Source organism: Chlorocebus sabaeus, chromosome 7, assembly GCF_047675955.1.
Source record: "Chlorocebus sabaeus isolate Y175 chromosome 7, mChlSab1.0.hap1, whole genome shotgun sequence".
Classification (NCBI taxonomy): domain Eukaryota; kingdom Metazoa; phylum Chordata; class Mammalia; order Primates; family Cercopithecidae; genus Chlorocebus; species Chlorocebus sabaeus.
Window position 1 is genome coordinate 49,273,558 of NC_132910.1, and position 24,152 is coordinate 49,297,709.

At 35.9% G+C, this 24,152-nt stretch overlaps 1 protein-coding gene across 2 annotated transcripts in view; it reads right to left on the minus strand.

Moving 5' to 3' along the window:
- STPG2 (sperm tail PG-rich repeat containing 2) overlaps positions 1–24,152 on the minus strand; it is a 663,016-nt gene that overhangs the window by 316,799 nt on the left and 322,065 nt on the right. The window lies entirely within an intron of this gene.

Sequence of the window (24,152 nt, forward strand, 5' to 3'; positions counted from 1 at the left end):
AAAAGACATGAAAAAAGTATCACAGATAAAATAAAGTAGGGTAAAGCGGACTATGAGTTCTAAGTGTGGAGTTATCAGGAAAGGCTTCATTGTAAGCTGAGATCTGAACAGAGACCTGAAGGAAATCAAGAACTGAGTCAGGTGGATGTTTGGAGGAAGAACATTACAGGGTGAAGCTCACTTGGCAAGCACAAGGAATTGCTATGTGCCTAGAGTGTAAGGAGCAGCGGAGAGAAAAGAAGGAAATGAGTTCAGAGAGGCAGCTACAGGCTAGGATAAGGATTTTGTTTTTTTAATCTAAACAAGATTGCATACTGTTAGAGGTTTTGAGAACAAATTAACATGAGAATGAACTGTAGAAGCAAGGGAAGAAGCAAGTGTACTGGTTAGCTTGCAGAAATCCATCTAAGATCTTTAGACCAAATGTTAACATTAGAAGTGCTGAAAAGTTCTCGGAATCTGGATGTATTTTGAAGACAGATTCCACAGCACTTGCTGATAAACTGGGATTTGTGATTGAGAGTACCAGAGGAATTAAAACTGAAGGTTCTAAGAAACATGAAGAATGGAATTGCCACTATTGAGACAGGGAAGACAGGGATCAGGATGTAAGAGGCAGGGATGGGATGAGTCAGGCACTTGGTTTTTAACAAGCTCTTTTTTCTTTTTGTCTGTGTTTTGATTTGTGTTTTTGAGAGGCCTATTAACCACCCAAACAAATATATTTCATAGGCACTTAGATATACAAGTCTGGAGCTCGGGAAAGAAATACATGCTGTATATATAAATTTGGAAGTGGAAATCTAATAGTAGTAGTGCCCTGAAGTTCAGCTTAAGCTTTGGTTTTGAGGAAAATTCTATTATTCAACTTTGGAAAAGTGAATATACTGAATGTTGCCATTATTTCTTGTACTTGTGAACAAGGAAGTTGCCATCAAATCCTATTGGCATAACAACAAGGTAATGAAACAAGGCACACTGTGTCAATGTCAGGTCAATCCAGAGGGATAGGAAGCACATGGGGGTTTAAACAGAAAAAGTTTAATATGAAGAATTATTAAACTATGATAAAAGAGTAACTCTAGGATATAAGAAAACTCTGTACCATGCCCTAGGACTAAGATAGAGTACCTAACGAAGGACACACTTGGAAGGGGGACTCTCTTTCCTAAGGTTAGGATTCAGACCTTTTTGGAGAAAGTTCAGTTCAGTCTACTGGATGACAGAGAAATTTATCAGTTTGCCCAGACCGGAGCTGGTCTGTAGGTGGGAAGCAGGAAGCATCCTTTTGGAGTGCAGGAAGGGCACAGAGGAGACACAGGGGGGACATAGGTGAGCATAGCTAGGGTATGATGTGCAAAGGGAGAAATAGGAGTGTCAGTGTGGAAAAGTAGATCTGTATTAAAAGGGCAGCAGGAAACTGATCACTAGGACCATAAAGGGCAGTGAGATTGCTGAGGGCCTGTACATTCTGAATGGATGGCTGCAGATGCACACTACCCACACCACTGACCCACCACACAGTTGCCAGAAACTGGAGAGCCCCTTCCTCCTGAAATGTCCCTTCAGCACCCTCTGCTGAGAAAACACAACATCATGCTCATTGTCAAGGAGAAATTCTTAAAGGAATTTGGTCCATTTGAAGAGCGTGTATTAAAAGGTAAATTTTGGAACTGAGAGGCAATAAATTGAGAGCTGGAATATATGCCATTAAGATTTATAATTAATATCTGAATGGCTACTCCCAGGTAAGCATTCTAGAAATAACTTTTAGTAAAATTCACTAACATTCACTATGTGTAACATATGTTGAAATCGTATCATTCAATCAAAATGTAATCGTATGTTTATTGTTGCAAGAGTAAGAAATGGTTGTGCAATTTGCAATGTTTTATACAAAACAATTATTAATAACTGTCAGTTTTTAAAGTAAATAGTGAATACACTGACAGTCAATACCCCTTTTACCAGAGAGTTTGTTAGGCAGATAACTTTAGGAAGAATAAATCCTTTTTTAACAATAAAGGCTTATCAAAATTTAAACAATAAATCAAGAAACAGTATTTGTGTATTAGCTTACACTGTAATTTTTGTAAAATGTTTGCTGCCTTAGCTTTAAAACATTAATGAAATAACCTCTCAGTATATATTTATTTTGTAATCATTTAATTTTATTTAGACCATGAGTACTACAAGAAAAAGTTCTATCTGAAAATTCTTCTCAAAATTATAACAATAAACTAAAAAAAGAGGTATCCAACTTTGTTACCTCAAAATTTAACCAAAAAGAAAACATCCAAAAGTAAATGAATCTGTTTTGAATTGTCTTCCACTAAACATAACACAGGATATAAACATAAAGAAAATGTTAGACAGGTGGAACTTCAGAGATAACTTGTCATTTTGGAAGCCTGTACCATTGCCGTATTTTTAGATCCAAGGGTGGAAATGTTAAAGATAATTTATTCTCAACTGATCATGTGAAATAGCAGGTGTAGGCAACAATTTTACATTAAAATTTAAATTTAAATATGAAATTTTAATTTTAAATTGTTGCCTACACAACAATATTCAAAAAGAGCCATGCACTGTACATTAATGAAATTGCATCATCACTCCTTTTATACTATGTCAACAAAAATTTCTTTCATATGCTTTTTCTATTTTATGCTTTCTTAGTTTTAAGTTCACTTCTAATTTCCTTTCAGAAATTCTTTCCTATTTTCTTTTTTATAAAACATAGTAGTGAACTCCATGATAGAGAGAAATGGACTGTACCTTTAATCATGAATTTATTTGATTCAAAACCAAATTACATTATTGGTGCTATTGATAATGTGGACATTGAAATTAATGTATAATTAATTTATTATTATTATTATTATTATTATTATTATTATTATTATTTTTACCGACAGGGTCTTCTTCTGTTGCCCACACTGGAGTGCAGTGGTGGAATCATAGCCCACTGCAGACTCAAACCCCTAAGCTCAAGCAATTCTTCCACCTCTTAAGTAGCTAAGCACATGCCACCATGCCTGGCTAAATGCTTTTTCTTTCTAAGAGATGGACTCTCACTATATTGTCTAGGCACATCACAAACTCCTGAGCTCAAGTAATCTCTCATCCTTCAGCCTCCCAAAGTGCTGAGATTACAGACATGAGCCACCACATCCAGCCTACTTTTAAATAAATGGAAAATATGTCGGCAAAAATAGTCACATTTTATCCTAAAATTACTATACTGTATTTGTACTTTGAAAAGTTCAATTAAAGAGCCAAAACATCAATTATATAAACATTTATATAATATTAAGCATTGCAAGGTGATGTAGGAAATGCAAGGAAGAACAATGCCCCACCCCTAAATTTCTCACAAACCATTGAGGAAAGATAGGCACAAATAAACTATTAAAAATATCAGAAAGCTTGGCATGATGATACATGCCTGTAGTCCCAGCTACTTGTGAGGCTGAGGGAGGATTTACAGAGCCTAGGGGTTCAAGTCCAGCCTGGGCAACATGGTGAGACTCTGCCTCTAAAATATAGGGGGTGTGTGTGTGTGCGCGCGCGCGCGCCAGAAAGACTGCAATAAATGCCACAGTAGACCTTCAATAATTATATTCCTCCCATTTTAAGCAAACTGGTCTTTTATTTACAAAAATTTCTTTAAAGATAAACTTTTGCTTATGAAGCACTTTTTGGCAGTCCTCAAGATTCGTATTCTATTACATATGATATAGTAATTGTAACTTACCCTTGGAGTAACTTCAGTTCTCTTCATATTACTTTGTGGATTACCTACCCTTTTGAGTTTTAAGTAAATTTGGCATAAAACCATATTTTACAACCTCTGGGGTACAGGACCTTCCTACCATCTCTGGAAATTTTAGGACTTAATTCCTTATAATTCTGTTTTTATGGCCCAGTGAACCATTTTATTTTCTTCACCCTCACCTCCTCAAGTCAAAACCAACAAATAAACAGTTTGACAACAACTCGGTTCTACCATTTTGTGACTTGCCTAAGAAATTCACTTACTTACACCAAGCATATCATGGTTATATTCTTGCTATAAAGGTTAGGTCTACAGTAAGGACTAGGATGCAAATCAGGGTGTCTGCTGTTGTCCACAACCTCACTGCTACCTTTTGCTTTCTCTTGGTGTTACTTTGTTCACTCTAATAGTCAGGATTAGGTTTGGATGAATATATCTGAAAACCCAGAAGAAAAGTGAATTTTAGCTCATTCTCACACACTCACAAAATCAGCAGTATAGGATCATGGTGTTGGCTCCACACTAGTGAAGAACCCATCTCCTTTCCATCCTCCTTTCCCACCATACACAGAACTTATCTTCTAACCTCAAAACCACATAAAACTGTAAAAATGGCTACTGAGGTTCCAGGCAGAAAAAAATAAAAATAAAAATAAAAAATAAAAAAAGAGGTGGAAGGTGCAAAGTGCATCCTCTGCCAGCTGTCTATCTCCACTTTGAGGAGTCTTCCCATATGACTGGCGCAGTGATGTCCGAACACAGGCAATGGTTACACCTGGCTATGATTGACCACTAGGTTTGTAGTCTTCTGGCTGGAGACATAGCGTTGTGAATATAATTAAATTCTGATTAAGGGAAGCTGAAATGTAGTCAGACTATCCTATTTACCATCCTGTTATGATAAAAAGGGCTCATAAATAGAAAGGAATGTAAAGCATATGATAGAGAAAGAGTAGATTACTGGGAATAATAAAAAGAGATGAAGAAAAGTAAATGTGGCCCTTGGAGAGTAGCACTGCAATGTAAAGAGAAATTAACTAAGGGATCAAGGTGAAGACAATATGATAAAAACAGAGGCAATTATTTATTCACCTACTATTTACCAAACATACACTTGGTTGCTGAGTGTACAATGGCAAACAGGAGAGATACAATCTCTGCCTCTGTGAAATTCATATTCTAGTACTTTGAGAGCAATAAAAGCACAATGTCTCTAAATTGTTAGTTGGAGGACCAGCCGCAGAATAAATTGGCCTCAATATTTTATAATATCCACAACAAAGCAAACCAAATCCTCAAACTCTCACTAAAAGTTTAGCAGAGAAAGAGTCTTTAAAATTGCTAGTGGGAGCAATATGGTAAAGAAATCAGTATTTATTATTATTATTACTTTTAAGATGGAGTCTCACTCTGTCTCCAAGGCTAGAGTTCAGTGGCACAATCATGGCTCATTGCAACCTCCACCTCCCGGGTTCCAGTGATCCCCCTGCCTCAACCTCCTGGGTACCTGGGATTACAGGTGTGCACCACCACAGCTGGTTAATTTTTGTATTTTCAGTAGAGGTGGGGTTTCACCATATTGGCAAGACTGGTTTTGAACTCCTGACCTCACGTGATCTCCCCACCTCGGCCTCCCAAAGTGCTGGGAATTACAGGCATGAGCTACTGCATCCAGCCGATTATTACGGTTTTAAAATATGCAAAATATCATTGATGTTTTTAATTTTTGAAAACTGTATTTTAGTAAAAATTTTAAAAAGGAATTATGTTCATTTTGCTATATGTATATACACATAATATGTACTTTTACACATGTATATTTAAATGTGCTAGGAACATTATCATAAGTTAACCCTATAAGGTAGGCACTAATAGTATCATGAAATTTTACAGATGAGAATATTGAATAACAATGTATTGGGTAATAGCTTGTTCATGGTCATATAACCAATAAGTAACAAAGCTGACATTCAATTCTGGAAGTCTGGTTCCAAAGTCTGTACTTGTAACCAACTAATTATGCTTCCCCTCCATTGCCTATTCATTGTCTCCTTTAACTTATTTGCCACTCCCATTACTTTAATTTTATTACTATTAAATATTCTTTAACCCCAGGAACTATAAAGAGGCTATTCTGTAAACAAAATGTTACAGCGAGATGAATGGATTAGGGAGAAGAGTGAAGAGAAAAAAGTTCCATTTGGTGAGATCTGTCTAGTGTTCGGAAGAAGTGGCATTTAATATGTTACTGGAATGATAGGTGAAATTTTAATAGGAAATGTGGATAGAAGGACATTGCCTATAGGAAAGAAAAATATTCTGAAAAAGCACTAAAGCCATTAATATATACTATGTACTTTAATAAAATTAAATAGATAAATCATAGAAAGATAATATCTGAAAAATCTCCAAAACTAGAAAATGTTCTTTATTACTATTGCCATCTGTTTTTCAGTATAGTGGGATTTGAAGAAGCAACACTGTGAAACTAAAAGAGCACTGAAGTGCATGCCAAAAGTCTACAATTTTGTACTGGTTTCCTTCCACTTATTAATTTTAGGAGTAATAGGAGATAATAATGTCAATCTATGCTGCCTACCTCACAAGTTTCTTTTAAGAATTAAAAGAGATTTTTAAGTACTTTGAAAACTATTAAGTACTATACAAATATAATGTTAGGTTGTGATGATTAATCATTATTATACATGAGCTCAGTAAATAATAGTTAGAGGATGGTTAAAATGCACTATCACACTGAAAAATCCATCCAAGAAAAACTTCACAAAAATGCAGTAACAGATGTTCCTATTTAGTTAAAGGAGAAATTACTGTTGGGCCTTCAGCTTATAGCTTGTGGTTAAATTGTAACAACAGCTTGTTTAGGTTTGTCAGTTTTTTCTCTGTCAATTTTTAGCCAACATTATACCATAAAATAGTCTCTTTCTTTAAATCGGACAGAAAGGCCCTATTCTGATCCGACTTTAAAAGCTGATCCAAGGCGAAATTTAATCATGCCTCCCAGGCAGCATAAAATTGAGCCAACAATTCCAATTCCTATCAGGAATCTCCCATACAGACCCTATGCTATAAGTAAAGAAATGCAGTTTTCTGGTCCAGCACAAGATTTTCCCAATCATGTTGTTATACCTGGTTCTATTAGCTCTAGGGAATGGGCAAAAGGATTGCAAAATCAATGGAAAACTCTCGGTTTCTTACCTTCTTCTTTCATATAAAAGCTATCCCTTGGTTGGTTTTACAGTCAAATATATGAAGTATTATAAATCCCTATCATTTTTTTGAATAAAAAGATATATTCAGTTAACTTCTCTATTCTAGATTTCATTATTTTAGATTAGATACTTTGGGCCCTAATACTTGCTTTAACTAGGATAAAAATCATTGCTCTTCAGTTGTTTCATTCATAGTGGATTAACCATTTTACTTTATTTCTCATATTATATCTCTGATAGAGTATCAACTTACTGTCTATCAATGTTCTGCTTTTAGAATCTATCAATCAGCCAAAGATGAAGATGATATGCTATATCTGTGGCCTGTTCCTTATTTGTAAAATTAAAATTTAATTGCATTCAATTAGGTCTAAAATAATAGAATAGCTCCATAATTTGGAATATCCTCTAAGTGTAAAAAATTCTGTTTTTTACTAAAAGACTGTTACTTTTTTAAAACCAAACTTTCTTGATTCACTTTTAAATTGCCTCTGCCAATTATTTATAACATTTCACTATTAGAGATCTGAATATGGTATTTATCTTGCTATAGTAATGCTGTGATATTGAATATGGGAAAAAATCACTAAGGGAATTAAGACACCAAGATACAGTGCCAAAAAAACTTTCTTCATCGTTTCTGAATATTTTTGTCCCAAATGAGAAAAGTATAAATTGTAGTAGTAAAAAAGAAAACAAAAGTAGAAAAGTATAATTCTACATTGAATCAATAGGAATACAGCAGAAACTTGACTCTGGAATATTTTGCCCTATTATTCAGTGATACATGTTGCTTAATATTACTATAGTATGACAAACAAAAAACACTAAAAATTAACATAGAAAATAATATTTATATGTTTGGTCTTATAATCAATTGGAAATGATTAAAGAGAACAATATAATGAGTTAATCCATGCATGAATTCTTGTTAGCTGTCTGTTCTCATGCTGCTAATAAAGACATGCCTGAGACTGAGAAGTCTTATGTGAATCACATCTATAATTTCTGACAAATTTTAATCTTTCTATATCTCTTCAAAGAACCACCAACTAAAAAAGTGTTTTTAAAGAATTCTGCCTGAGATGCTTTTGAGCTTTCTAATTAAAGACAAAATGTTTTACATGTGAGAAGATAGAGGTGCTACAATGTTCTTATACTTTTCTGTATCTTGCCTAGCTAACAAAAATATGTATATTTTAAAATACAAGCAGCATAATTTTACTAGTCTTTCAAGTACATTATAATTATACTGTCATATATTTTTCCAGTAAGAAATTTTTAACAATAGAAATTAAATGAAAAACAAATTTGGCATATATTTAAAAACTGTTCACCTAGAAGTATATAGTACCCTAAACAGTACGCATTGTGAAATGCAATAATAATTCCAAGTCACTTTATTATTATATTATAAAGATGTACTAAATCAAAACACCAGAAAGTAATTACAGTCTATTTTTATTAGAAGGTTTCCCTTTACAGTGTTCTACCACTTACTTTTACCACCATTAAAAGAATAATTTCATGTCATTGATATAAGTTTCCCCAAGCATCTTCTATTTCAAATTATACAATAATTTGTACTAAAATATAATTGTATATAGGTTTGTGTTCATACAAGTGAAGAAGTTGACGACTAGGAGAATGGATCTCTTTAAAAGCTTTGTTCAAATGTTATAGTGGTTATGACAGAAAGATACATGTGAAGAAGAAAATGGAAGAAGATAAAAGTAAAACATGTATCAGGATATAAAAAAATAAAACACAAGAACAAAACAAAAACAACAACAAAAATATCTTCTTTCCCACCTGGTGCCAGACCTTCTCCGATAACTGCTTTAGGTTACAGAAATACTTTGGTTAGCTACTTAGAGTTGGAAAGAGAAAACTCAATAGACATAATCTTTATGAAGACCATAAAAAGAAGACATGGCAAAAGAAAAAAAAAAAAAAAAACTATATGAGTTTAAGAGGGATGTATGGAGTATGAGAATCAGCAGGAAGAGTAAGGAGTGAAGGTCCAGGAAAGGGGCTACTCCACTTAGTGGTGGTGAGAGTTGCTACCATAGCTGTGGCTAAAGAATCAAATAACGTTTAAGAACACAAGTGTCTAATATTCAATGTTTAAAAATCAACTCTGAGCTATGATTTACACACAATAAAACATTTACCACTTTAATAAGTTTTGACAAGCTTATCTATAACAATCAAGATACGGAATATTTCTACCACCCCAAAAAAGTTTTCTTATGTCACTTTACAGCCAATCACCCTTTCCCTGCCACAGACATGAGTTTGTCAATTAAAAAAAAAAAAATTCTTACCAGGATTTGGATTCAAATTGCTTTGAATTTAGAAGAGAATTTTCATTTTAATAATATTATGCTTTCCAATGTATAAACATGGTATATCTCTCAATTAATTTACTTCCTTATTTTTTTAGTGATATTCTTTAGTTCCTATTGTTCAGATTCTATATATTTTTTGTTAAGTTTTCCTCTAAATAGTTGACATTTCTGATGTTATCATAAGCCACATTTTAAATTCAGTTTTCAGTCTTTGCATTGCTAGCAAGTTCAAATGCAGTAACCCTCCCTTCGTGCAATTTCACTTTCTGTGGTGGCAGTTACTTGCAGTCAAGTGTAGTCTGAAAATATTAAATGAAAATTTTCAGAAATAAGCAATGCATCCATTCTAAATTCTACACTGTTCTGAGTAGGGTGAAAGAGTTTAAAGAACTCTGCGTGAAATCTCATACTATCCTACTCCATTCCACAGGGTAGGTGAATCAACTCTTTGTCCAATGCATTCATGCTAGACCGGCTAATATGCCACTCACCTGTTAGTCACTTAGTAACCATCTCAGTTATCAAATCGACTACGGCAGCATTGTTCTACTTTATTATTAGCTATTGTTGTTAATCTCTTACAGTGCAAATTTATAAATTAAACTATATATAGGTATGTATCTATAGGAAAAAACACAGTATAGTATAGGTACATTCCAGTACTGTCTATGGTTTCAGGCATCCACTGGGGGTTTTGGAACGTATCTTCCTGGATTAGAGGAGACTACTGTATGCCAATATTTTATTTGACCTTTCATCCTGTGAACTTATGGAATTTACTAATTAGTTCTAGCAGCTTCTTTTTAGATCTCTTGAGATTTACTACATACAAAACCGTATCATGTGCAAATAAAGACAGTTTAATCATCCTGTGAACATTTCATGCATTTTTTTTTCCTTCAGTGCCTGGGTTAGACCCTCACATAAAATGATGGATAAAAATGGTGACAGTGGGGCACTCCTGCCGCATTCCCAATTTATCATATTGCGGAAGACTACTTCCATTCCTAATTTGCTGAGAATTTTTAACATTAATTGGAGTTAAATTCTGTTAAATGCCTTTTCCGCCCCTCTGCTCATGGGTTTTTATTTACTTTTACTCCATTAGTATGTTAAATTGCATTGATTTATTTTCAAATGTTAAACAACCGTACATTTCAGAGACCCATGACTTGATGTGAATGTGTTTAACCTTTTTATATTTAGCTAAATTCAACTTGATATTTTGTTAAAGATTTTGTGTCTGTTCGTGAGAGATACTAATTTGTAGTTTTCTTATATTGTAATCTATCTCTATGGCTTTATTATTCAGGAAATGTTGGCCTCATAACAAGGTTAAGTAATATTTTATTCTTTTCCGTTTATAAAAATTAGTAGAATCACTATTTTTTGCTTCCTAAATGTTTATGCTTGATATGTTCTTGTCAGATAACTTTTAATGAAGAATTCAATTTATTTGATAAATATAGAACTGAGCTACTCAGATTTTCTAATGTTTTTGATATAGTTCAGTAACTTATGTATCTTCAGGAATTTAACTATTTTATCTAAGCTATCAAATTCTCTGGCAACTGGATATTGACATATAGCTGTTCATAATATTCATTCTTATCTTTTCAATTATATTTTTAATTTTTCTGGGTAAATAGTAGGTGTATAGATTTATAGGGTACATAACACAGTTTGATGCAAACACACAATGTGTAATAATCACATCAGAGTAAGTGGAGTATCCATCACCTCAAAAATTTATCGTTTACTTTTGTTATAAACAATCCAAATAGAATCTTAGTTTTTTTATTATTATTATTATTATACTTTAAGTTCTAGGGTACATGTGCATAATGTGCAGGTTTGTTACATATGTATACTTGTGCCATGTTGGTGTGCTGCACCCATCAACTCGTCAGCACACATCAACTCCTCATTTACATCAGGTATAACTCCCAATGGAATCCCTCCCCTCTCCCCACTCCCCATAATAGGCCCCGGTGTGTGATGTTCCCCTTCCGGAGTCCAAGTGATCTCATTGTTCAGTTCCCACCCATGAGTGAGAACATGCGGTTTTGGTTTCCTGTTCTTGCGCTAGTTTGCTGAGAATGATGGTTTCCAGCTGCATCCATGTCCCTACAAAGGACACAAACTCATCCTTTTTTATGGCTGCATAGCATTCCATGGTGTATATGTGCCACATTTTCTTAATCCAGTCTGTCACTGATGGACATTTGGGTTGATTCTAAGTCTTTGCTATTGTGAATAGTGCCACAATGAACATACATGTGCATTTGTCTTTATAGCAGCATGATTTATAATCCTTTGGGTATATACCCAGTAATGGGATGGCTGGGTCATATGGTACTTCTAGTTCTAGATCCTTAAGGAATCGTCATACTTTTTTCCATAATGGTTGAACTAGTTTACAATCCCACCAACAGTGTAAAAGTGTTCCTATTTCTCCACATCCTCTCCAGTACCTGTGGTTTCCTGACTTCTTAATTATTGCCATTCTAACCGGTGTGAGATGGTATCTCATTGTGGTTTTGATTTGCATTTCTCTGATGGCCAGTGATGACAAGCATTTTTTCATATGTCTGTTGGCTGTATGCATGTGTTCTTTTGAGAAATGTCTGTTCATATCCTTTGCCCACTTTTTGATGGGGTTGTTTGTTTTTTTCTTGTAAACTTGTTTGAGTTCTTTGGAGGTTCTGGATATTAGCCCTTTGTTAGATGTGTAGATTGCAAAAACTTTCTCCCATTCTGTAGGTTGTCTGTTCACTCTGATGGTAGTTTCTTTTGCTGTGCAGAAGCTCTTTAGTTTGATTAGATCCCACTTGTCAATTTTGGCTTTTGTTGCCGTTGCTTTTGGTGTTTTAGACATGAAGTCCTTGCCCATGCCTATGTCCTGAATGGTATTACCTAGGCTTTCTTCTAGGGTTTTTATGGTATTAGGTCTAACATTTAAGTTTCTAATCCATCTTGAATTAATTTTCGTATAAGGAGTAAGGAAAGGATCCCATTTCAGCTTTCTACTTATGGTTAGCCAATTTTCCCAGCATCATTTATTAAATAGGGAATCCTTTCCCCATTTCTTGTTTTTCTCAGGTTTGTCAAAGTTCAGATGGCTGTAGATGTGTGGTATTATTTCTGAGGACTCCGTTCTGTTCCATTGGTCTATATCTCTGTTTTGGTACCAGTACCATGCTGTTTTGGTTACTGTAGCCTTGTAGTATAGTTTGAAGTCAGGTAATGTGATTCTTCCAGCTTTGTTCTTTTGACTTAGGATTGTTTTGGCAATGTGGGCTCTTTTTTGGTTTCATATGAACTTTAAGGCAGTTTTTTCCAATTCTGTGAAGAAACTCATTGGTAGCTTGATGGGGATGGCATTGAATCTATAAATTACCTTTGGCAGTATGGCCATTTTCACGATATTGATTCTTCGTATCAATGAGCATGGTATGTTTTTCCATTTGTTTGTTTCCTCTTTTATTTCACTGAGCAGTGGTTTGCAGTTCTCCTTGAAGAAGTCCTTTACATCCCTTGTAAGTTGGATTCCTAGGTATTTTATTTTCTTTGAAGCAATTGTGAATAGAAGTTCATTCATGATTTGGTTCTCTGTTTGTCTGTTACTGGTGTATAAGAACACTTGCGATTTTTGGCCGGGCGCGGTGGCTCAAGTCTGTAATCCCAGCACTTTGGGAGGCCGAGACGGGTGGATCATGAGGTCAGGAGATCGAGACCATCCTGGCAAACACAGTGAAACCTCGTCTCTACTAAAACTACAAAAAACTAGCCGGGGGAGGTGGTGGGCGCCTGTAGTCCCAGCTACTCGGGAGGCTGAGGCAGGAGAATGGCGTAAACCCGGGAGGCGGAGCTGCAGCGAGCTGAGATCTGGCCACTGCACTCCAGCCTGGGCGACAGAGCGAGACTCCATCTCAAAAAAAAAAAAAAAGAATTCTTCGATTTTTGCACATTGATTTTGTATCCTGATACTTTGCTGAAATTGCTTATCAGCTTAGGGAGATTTTGGGCTGAGATGATGGGGTTTTCTAAATACACAATCATGTCATCTGCAAACAGGGACAATTTGACTTCTTCTCTACCTAACTGAATACCCTTTCTTTCTTTCTCTTGCCTGATTGCCCTAGCCAGAACTTCCAACACTATGCTGAATAGGAGTAGTGAGAGAGGGCATCCCTGTCTTATGCCAGTTTTCAAAAGGAATGCTTCCAGTTTTTGCCCATTCAGTATGATATTGGCTGTGAGTTTGTCATAAATAGCTCTTATTATTTTGAGATACATTCCATCAATACCGAATTTATTGAGAGTTTTTAGCATGAAGAGGTGTTCAATTTTGTCAAAGGCCTTTTCTGCATCTATTGACATAATCTTGTGGTTTCTGTCTTTGGTTCTGTTTATATGCTGGATTATGTTTATTGTTTTGCGTATGTTGAATCAGCCTTGCATCCCAGGGAAGAAGCCTACTTGATCATGGTGGATAAACTTTTTGATGTGCTGCTGGATTCAGTTTGCCAGAGTTTTATTGAGGATTTTTGCATTGATGTTCATCAGGGATATTGGTCTAAAATTCTCTTTTTTTGTTGTGTCTCTGCCAGGCTTTGGTATCAGGATGATGTTGGCCTCATAAAATGAGTTAGGGAGGATTCCCTCTTTTTCTATTGATTGGAATAGTTTCAGAAGGAATGGTACCAGCTCCTCCTTGTACCTCTGGCAGAATTCAGCTGTGAATCCATCTGGTCCTGGACTTTTTTTGGTTGGTAGGCTATTAATTTTTGCCTCAATTTCAGAGCCTGTTATTGGTCTATTCAGGGATTCAACTTCTTCCTGGTTTAGTCTTGGGAGAGTGTAAGTGTCCAGGAAATTATCCATTTCTTCTAGATTTTCTAGTTTATTTGTGTAGAGGTGTTTATAGTATTCTCTGATGGTAGTTTGTATTTCTGTTGGGTCGGTGGTGATATCCCCTTTATCATTTTTTATTGTGTCCATTTGATTCTTCTCTCTTTTTTTCTTTATTGGTCTTGCTAGTGGTCTATCAATTTTGTTGATCTTTTCAAAAAACCAACTCCTGGATTCACTAATTGTTGGAGGGTCTTTTGTGTCTCTATCTCCTTCAGTTCTGCTCTGATCTTAGTTATTTCTTGCCTTCTGCTAGCTTTTCAATGTGTTTGCACTTGCCTCTCTAGTTCTTTTCATAGTGATGTTAGAGTGTCAATTTGAGATCTTTCCAGCTTTCTCTTGTGGGCATTTAGTGCTATAAATTTCCCTTTACACACTGCTTCAAAGGTGTCCCAGAGATTCTGGTATGTTGTATCTTTGTTCTCATTGGTTTCAAAGAACATCTTTATTTCTGTCTTTGTTATGTACCCAGCAGTCATTCAGGAGCAGGTTGTTCAGTTTCCATGTAGTTGAGTGGTTTTGATTGAGTTTCTTAGTCCTGAGTTCTAGTTTGATTGCACTGTGGTCTGAGAGACAGTTTGCTATAATTTCTGTTCTTGTACATTTGCTGAGGAGTGCTTTACTTCCAATTACGTGGTCAATTTTGGAATAAGGGTGATGTGGTGCTGAGAAGAATGTATATTCTGTTGATTTGGGGTGGAGAGTTCTGTAGATGTCCATTAGGTCTGCTTGCTGCAGAGATGAGTTCAATTCCTGGATATCCTTGTTAACTTTCTGTCTTGTCGATCTGCCTAATGTTGACAGTGGAGTGTTGAAGTCTCCCATTATTATTGTATGGGAGTCTAAGTCTCTTTGTAAGTCTCTAAGGACTTGCTTTATGAATCTGGGTGCTCCTGTATTGGGTGCATATATATTTAGGATAGTTAGCTCTTCCTGTTGAATTGATCCCTTTACCATTATGTAATGGCCTTCTTTGTCTCTTTTGATCTTTGATGGTTTAAAGTCTGTTTTATCAGAGACTAGGATTGCAACCCCTGCTTTTTTTTGTTCTCCATTTGCTTGGTAGATCTTCCTCCATCCCTTTATTTTGAGCCTATGTATGTCTCTGCGTGTGAGATGGGTCTCCTGAATACAGCAGACTGATGGGTCTTGACTCTTTATCCAGTTTGCCAGTCTGTGTCTTTTAATTGGAGCATTTAGTCCATTTACATTTAAGGTTAATATTGTTATGTGTGAACTTGATCCTGCCATTATGATATTAACTGGTTATTTTGCTCGTTAGTTGATGCAGTTTCTTCCTAGCCTGGATGGTCTTTACATTTTGGCATGTTTTTGCCATGGCTGGTACTGGTTGTTCCTTTCCATGTTTAGTGCTTCCTTCAGGGTCTCTTGTAAGGCAGGCCTGGTGGTGACAAAATCTCTAAGCATTTGCTTATCTGTAAAGGATTTTATTTCTTCTTCACTTATGAAACTTAGTTTGGCTGGATATGAAATTCTGGGTTGAAAATTCTTTTCTTTAAGAATGTTGAATATTGGCCTCCACTCTCTTCTGGCTTGTAGAGTTTCTGCCAAGATATCTGCTGTTAGTCTGATGGGCTTCCCTTTGTGGGTAACCCAATCTTTCTCTCTGGCTGCCTTTAACAGTTTTTCCTTCATTTCAACTTTGGTGAAACTGGCAATTATGTGTCTTGGAGTTGCTCTTCTCGAGGAGTATCTTTGTGGCATTCTCTGTATTTCCTAAATTTGAATGTTGGCCTGCCTTACTAGGTTGGGGAGGTTCTCCTGGATGATATCCTGAAGAGTGTTTTCCAACTTGACTACATTTTCCCCCTCATTTTCAGGCACCCCAATCAGACATAGATTTGGTCTTTTCACATAATCCCATACTTCTTGCAGGCTTTGTTCATTTCTTTTTCCTCTTTTTTCTTTAGACTTCTCTTCTCGCTTCATTTCATTCATTTGATCCTCAATCGCTGATACTCTTTCTTCCAGTTGATCGAGTCAGTTACTGAAGCTCGTTCATTTGTCACATATTTCTCGTGTCATGGCTTTTATCTCTGCCAGTTTGTTTAGGGCCTTCTCTGCATTGATTATTCTAGTTATCCATTCTTCCATTCTGTTTTCAAGATTTTTAGTTTCTTTGCGCTGGGTATGTAATTCCTCCTTTAGCTCTGAGAAGTATGAGGGACTGAAGCCTTCTTCTCTCAACTCGTCAAAGTCATTCTCCATCCAGCTTTAATCCATTGCTGGCGATGAGCTGCGTTCCTTTGGAGGGGGAGATGTGCTCTTATATTTTGAATTTCCAGCTTTTCTGACCTGCTTTTTCCCCATCTTTGTGGTTTTACCTGCCTTTGGTCTTTGATGATGGTGACGTACTGATGGGGTTTTGGTGTGGGTGTCCTTCCTGTTTGTTAGTTTTCCTTCTAACAGTCAGGACCCTCAGCTGTAGGTCTGTTGGAGATTGCTTGAGGTCCACTCCAGACCCTGTTTGCCTGGGTATCAGCAGCAGAGGCTGCAGAAGATAGAATATTGCTGAACAGCGAGTGTACCTGTCTGATTCTTGCTTTGGAAGCTTTGTCTCATGGGTGTACCTGGCCGTGTGAGGTGTGGGGTGTTGGTCTGCCCCTAGTGGGGGATGTCTCCCATTTAGGCTACTCAGGGGTCAGGGACCCACTTAAGCAGGCAGTCTGTCCCTTCTCAGATCTCAACCTCCGTGTTGGGAGATCCACTTCTCTCTTCAAAGCTGTCAGACAGGGTCGTTTGCATCTGTAGAGGTTTCTGCTGCTTTTTTTTTTTGTTTAGTTGTGCCCTGTCCCCAGAGGTGGAGTCTACAGAGACAGGAAGGCCTCCTTGCACTGCTGTGGTCTCCACCCAGTTCGAGCTTCCCAGCGGCTTTTTTTACCCACTTAAGCCTCAGCAATGGTGGGCGCCCCTCCCCCAGCCTCACTGCTGCCTTGCCATTAGATCACAGACTGCTGTGCTAGCAATGAGGGAGGCTCCATGGGCATGGGACCCTCCCAGCCAGGTGTGGGATATAATCTCCTGATGTGCCGATTGCTAAAAGCCTTGGTAAAGCGCAGTATTGGGGTGGGAGTTACCCGATTTTCCAGGTGTTGTGTGTCTCAGTTCCCCTGGCTAGGAAAAGGGATTCCCTTCCCCCTTGCGCTTCCCAGGTGAGGCGATGCCTCGCCCTGCTTCAGCTCTTGCTGGTCGGGCTGCAGCAGCTGATCAGCACTGATTGTCTGGCACTCCCTAGTGAGATGAACCCGGTACCTCAGTTGAAAATGCAGAAATCACCCGTCTTCTGTGTCACTCGTGCTGGGAGCTGGACACTGCAGCTGTTCCTATTCGGCCATCTTGCTCTGCCCATCGACTTTTAGTTATTTTAAAATGTATAATACATTACTGTTGACTGTGATCACCTCGTTATGCTATCAAAAACTAGATCTTAATCTATTTGACTATATTTCTGTACCCATTAACCATCCCTGCTTCCCCTATGACCCACTACCCTTCCCAGCCTCCAGTAACCATCATTCTACCATCATTCACTACCCTTCCCAGCCTCCAGTAACCATCATTCTACTACTTCCATGAATTCAATTGTTTTAATGTTTAGCTCCCACAAATAAGTGAGAACATGCAGTCTGTCTTTCTTTGCCTGGCTGGTTTCACTTAACATAATGATCTCTAGTTCCATTCATGTTGCTGCAAAAGACACGATCTCATTCTTTTTTATGGCTGAGTAGTACTCCACTGGGTACATGTACCACATTTTCTTTATCCATTCATCTGTTGATGGACACATAGGTTCCTTCCAAACCTTGGCTATTGTGAATAGTGCTGCCATAAACATGGGAGTACAGATATTTCTTTGATATAATGATTTCCTTTCTTTTGGGTATATATCCAGCAGTGGTACTGCTGGATCATATAGTAGTTCTATTTTTAGTTTTTTGAGGAACCTCCAAACTGATCTCCATAGTAACTATACTAATTTATATTCCCACCAACAGTATACAAGGGTTCCCTTTTCTCTATATCCTTGCCAGCATTCTTGTTTTTTTAATATGTGCAGAATATATGATGCCCACTTTTTAATTCCTGTTAGTATATGATTTTTGTTATTTCATTTTTAAAATATTTATTGTCATACAGAAATATGATGTGTTTTGTTGTATATATCCTTTGTATCTTTTTAGTGTGTGTCTTCTTTTTATCTTGATGAATCTAACTAAAGGTTTACCAATTTTACTAACTCTTAAAAATAACTAGTTTGTCATTTTATTTTTCAGTATTACTTTTTGTTCCATTAGGTTTCAAACTTTTTTTTTTCTTTTCTAATACAAATGTTAAAAACTGCTGATATGCAGAGTGGTGCATGGGAAAATCACTGATTTTGAAGTTAAGATAGGCCTGAGTTCCAAGCTTGATATTGCTAGTTTATAGCTACGTTACTATTTTTTGCTTTCTGTATCATAAAATGGAGAAAATGTTACCTTTCTCATAGGATAGTTGGAGAAATTAAGAGAAATAAAAGAGGTACACTTAGCTTCTTAGTTATTTTGATTATGGTATTCAAATAAAATATGCCACATCAAAAACTAAAATACTCATATACCAATTTTCTTAATTTTTATACTAATTAAAATATAATGAAAGAGAAATCACAACTCATATAGCATTTGCAATATACAAGTGTTTCATCACCTAGAACATAACATTTTCTAAAGCCAAACATAAAAAAGTTAAGGGTAATTTCAGTCTACTTTAAGACTTCTCTCCTTTTGCCTCTTGGTTTCCATTAACTAGGGAAAAGTATTTTACAATTGTTATAGTCTTTTCTTCAATCTACATTTTACATCATCACATCTATCAGTGATAAACTGTAAGTATTATATACTTACTGTATTCAAATTTTATTAATTCTCAAATTCTGAAAATACAGATGATTATATAAGAACTATTTATACAAAAACTAAAATTAAGTCTCACAGTTTTAAGACTGAATGAATGAAAAGTTTTACAAACATTTTATAAGGCTTGTTAGATGTCATAATTCTCTAATGTGTTTCTCTTCTAAACTACTACTAAAGACCATAGTGAAAAACGGGACAAAACTGGCTAGGCCTGTACCCATTACACTAAGATTCTGAACTTTGCAAAGACAGCAGGCAATCTTTTCTGATCTCCTTGCAATTTTTCTTTCTTTTTAGTCTTCTCTCCTTTTGCCTCGAAAAATGTAAACATTTCAGGTGATTAAAGAAATAACTGATATTCTACTTAAATGGTGGCACCTTAATCCATGAAAGGAGGTGTTACATGAAAAGTTTAAACAACAAAAAAAAATTTTTAATCATTATCAGCCTTTACAGTAACTTGTGACTTTGCATTTATTTCTCTATTTGCTTAGTGTCTGTAACTCCCACTAGTTGTAAACCCATGTAGGCAGGGATCTTTTCTGCTTTTGCTCACGATTACATCTGGAACAACAGGGCACATCTGGAACAAAGTGCTCAGTGCATTATTTCCTTACCATTTCTATTTATTTTTCATGATGAGATTTTTGCCTTTTCCAGAGATCCCTTACCTTTGAAAAATAAAATATTGCCAATTGGATGAGTTTTCTACTGATGCTCTAAGAAATTTCCACAAATTTGCTAGCTTAAAATAATACAAATTTATTATCTCAAAGTTGTTTAAGTCAGAATCTGCTGATCTCAGCTTGTTTCTCTGCCTGTGTCTCACAAGGCCAAAATGAAAGTGTCTGAAGGTCTGTGTTCCTTTCTGGATTCTAGAAGAGAATGTGTTTCAAGTGACATTCAAATTTGTGCCAGGATTGAGTTCCATGAAGACATAGGAGCCCTAATTTCCCTGGTAGCTGTTGACCAGCAGTCATTCTCAGCTTCTAGAGGCTGCCCTCACTGCTTTGATCTTGACTCCCCTCCTCCCTCCTCGAGGCCATCAAGGAAAGGTCAAGCTTCTCTCCTGTTTTCAATCTTTCCTCTACTTCCCTCTTCTGTTGCATCTCTCTCACTACTCTTCTACCTTCCTCTTCTAATTTACAGTGTCTATGTGATTAGATTGGGCCCACCTGAATAGTCCAGGTTAATCGCTCTATTTTAAGCACAGCTGGTGAGCAACTTTTAATTACATCTGTAAAACCCTTTGCCACATAACATTAACATATTCACAGGTTCCAGGGATTAAGGTATGAACATGGAGGCTGAGGGGGACCATTCTTTCTACAAAACCAAAAGCTTACAGCATTCAGTTTTTCAGCATTCCTAATATTCTATCAGTTACTCAAATTCTACCAAACTTTCGCATACTCTCTAAGTAATCCTGGGAGTACAGTTTATGTCCCTACTCTGAAAAAGCAAAGCAGACTTCTGAAGGTGTGTTTTCATTATTTCTTACTGACATAGGTTCATTCCAATTTGTATTTAATGAAACCCTATGGGTGAGGTATGAGAGCTTTTTGGAAAAGGTGCAATGAGATGGAAAACTGTCTTTCTGAACTTTTTCCCACACTAAAAAAAATATTGTATAGTTCAAACATATAGGAATTGTTACAATCTCTGAAGGCATGTACCCTGCAATGAATTTAATTTAATCTCTACAAAATAACTTGACTGGAAAACACAGTTCAGGAGGCCATGCTGAACAATGAATTTCATTTATAGTGAAATAAAATTGCTACGAGTATGACTATAATCTCTATTCCATACACAACACTGATGTTATGATTTTTTGTAACATCATTTTTCTGCCTAGCACTAAATGAAATTTTAAAGTTGTCAAAGTCAAAAATACTTTAGAACACAAATAATCCCTGTGAAATACAGTTTATATATTAAAGTCATATTGAAGTCTCAAGCTGATAGTTTTCCTTACAAATTTTTTAAAAATATAGTAGTCTTATTTTTTTCTCATTGTATTCAATTTTGATTAACAAAGATTAGGCAAACTTCAATACCTCTACTATTATCAGGATTATGATTACATATATAGAACTGTTTTGAAGTTAATGACACAGTAATCATATAAAAAAACTATTTTAAGATGATCTCAATATACAGGAGCCTATTTTTTCTGCAAATATACATATGCTACATCTAGATCCAAGCATAATGAGTAAACAAAAAAGCACACTGATGAAACCACCATATCTATTCAAGTTAATGAAAACTGAGGACAAAGAAAATTTCCCGAATGATTACAGCAACAGGAAAAAAAAATTACCTTGGTAGAAGGATGCTCAATACCACCCTAAGCTGCAAGATGACAAATAAATAATATGAAAGACAAAGAGATCTTGAAAATAAGTAAAGACAAATCGCCTATAAAGAGATGACAATTAAAGTGTAACAATGGAAGTGACAATGGAAGTCTGAAATCAGTGGAATGACTCTTTAAAGTGCTAAGAAAACTTAAATAGAGTGAAAAAGCTGGTGAAACCATATTGCAAGTATAAGGATGAAATTAAGATATTTTTATGTTTAAAAAGCTACAGTATACACTATAATAGTTCTAGCTATCTCAAATTTAAATTGTCCAAAAATAAGCTCCTGATAATCCCTCAAAAATCAGCACCTCTTACATTTTTCTCTACCTCAGATAATGGCAAATCTCCCCTGCTAGGGAGGGACTAAAACCTTAACTAATCCTTGACTTCTCCCTTTTCTCACAGTCTAATCAGAACCATTGGCATATAGTCTGTGCTTTGCCTTTCAAAAAATACCTAGACTATAACACTTCTCACCACCCTCACTGCCAGCACTCTACTTGAAGACACCATCATCCCTCACTGTTATGACAATAGCCTATATTAATTGCTTCAATTCTTGATCATCTCAGTCTATAATCTATAGCAACCAGAGTGACTTGGCCAAAACATAAATCAGATCTTATCAGTGGTCTACTCAAAACCCTCTAAAAGCCTTCCATCCCACTGTGAAGCAAGGCCTACCAAGTCATACATTATCTAGATATACATTGTATGTCTAGGTACATCTACTAATCTCCAAATCTCCTTTCTGTTGTAACTTTACTAGCTTCCTTGCTATATTATCTTGAACTTGCCAGATCTTCTTGCAATACCTGTTCTCTTTGTCTGCAGTGCTTTTTCATTAGATACTGGCATATTCCCTCAATTCTTTTGGCCTTCATTCAAAAGTCACTTTCCTGACTGGGCACAGTGGCTCACGCCTATAATCCCACCACTTTGGGAGGCCCAGGCAGGCAGACTGCATGAGGTCAGGAGTTGGAGACTAGCCTGGCTAACATAGTGAGACCCGATCTCTAATAAAAATACAAAAATTAGCCAGGAATGGTGGCGAGGGGCACCTGTACTCCCAGCTACTCAGGTGACTGAGGCAGGAGAATCACTTGAACCTGGGAGACTGAGATGGCAGTAAGCCGAGATCATGCCACTGCACTCCAGCCTGGGCGACGCCGTCTCAAAAAAAAAAAAAAAAGTTACTTTCGCAGTAAGACTTTCCTTGCCTACCTTATCTAAAATCTTCATTTTATCTGTTTTTCTTCACGTTTTTCTGCTTTTATTTTTCTATTAACAACTATGTAACTTACTACATATTTTACATTTTATTGTGTTTATTGCCTAACTCTCAGAATTTTAGCTCCACAAAAGCAGGGATTTATATATATATAATTAAAGTTTATATATATATATATATATATATATATATATATATATATATATATATAAAGTTTTTAAAGTTTTTATATATTTAAATATATATATACACACACATAGAAAGGGAAATAGCATACATATAAATTATTAAAGTTACATATTTATATATCTATGTGTATATATATATGCACTTATATATATATAAAACTTTATGCCCAGTACACAATATGTACTGCTTTGAATGAGTGAATAAGAGTGCTTATTGCTAAAATCTTTTACTAAAGGGGTTTCTAAAAGATATACTTCAAGAATGAAAATGACCCTAGAAAGGTCTGAATGCAAAAAGGAACAATAAATGAAGAAAATAATAAATATAAATGAATCTAAACAGCAATATATTATATAAAATAATTTATAAGGTCAAGTAAAAGTAAAGCTAAAGAACTGTTCAGTCAAAGAACATGGATATTGATGAAATACAAACTATTATGTGTGCATGTAGCAACACCAATAGTATTTACTGAAAAAGCAAAAGTAGAGTATATATGTCCCAAATCAGTAAAGCAAACAGGTGAAATAGGGGTGGAGATGTAGAATGGTGGCAAAGACCTGAATCGTTTCAATAAAAAGAAAGAAAGAAGACAAACAGAAAAGTAGAAAACAGAGATTTTGTAACTTGTTTATCAAGACAAAAATCTACCTAGTTCCTGAATATGTTAGTAACAAAATAGACCCACTCAAAACATATGGTCAGAAACTACTTGAAAGTAAAAAGATGAAAATTATATACCAGACAAACTCTAGCTTAAAAAAATAATATGGCAAAAAAGCACAAGTAAAGATAAAAGAGAGTCATTATAATATAATAAAACATTCAGTTTACCAGGAAGCTACAACATGTAGGCAGCTAATAATATTGATTCAAAAATTATTAAGCAAAAATAAAACAGAACCATAAGGGGTAACTGTGAAATATGTCATGTGACATAGTTTGGATATTTGTTCCCTCTCACATCTCTTGTTGAATTCTAAGGGGCCTAGTGGGAAGTGTCTGGATATAGGTGCAGATCCCTCGTGAATGCCTTGAACCATCCCCTTGGTGATGAGCAACTTCTCGCTCTGAGTTCACAGATCTGGTTATTTAAAATTGTGTGGCTCATTCTCTCTTTCTCTGTCTCTCTCTCTCTTTCTCTCTCTCTCTCTCTCTCACACACACACAC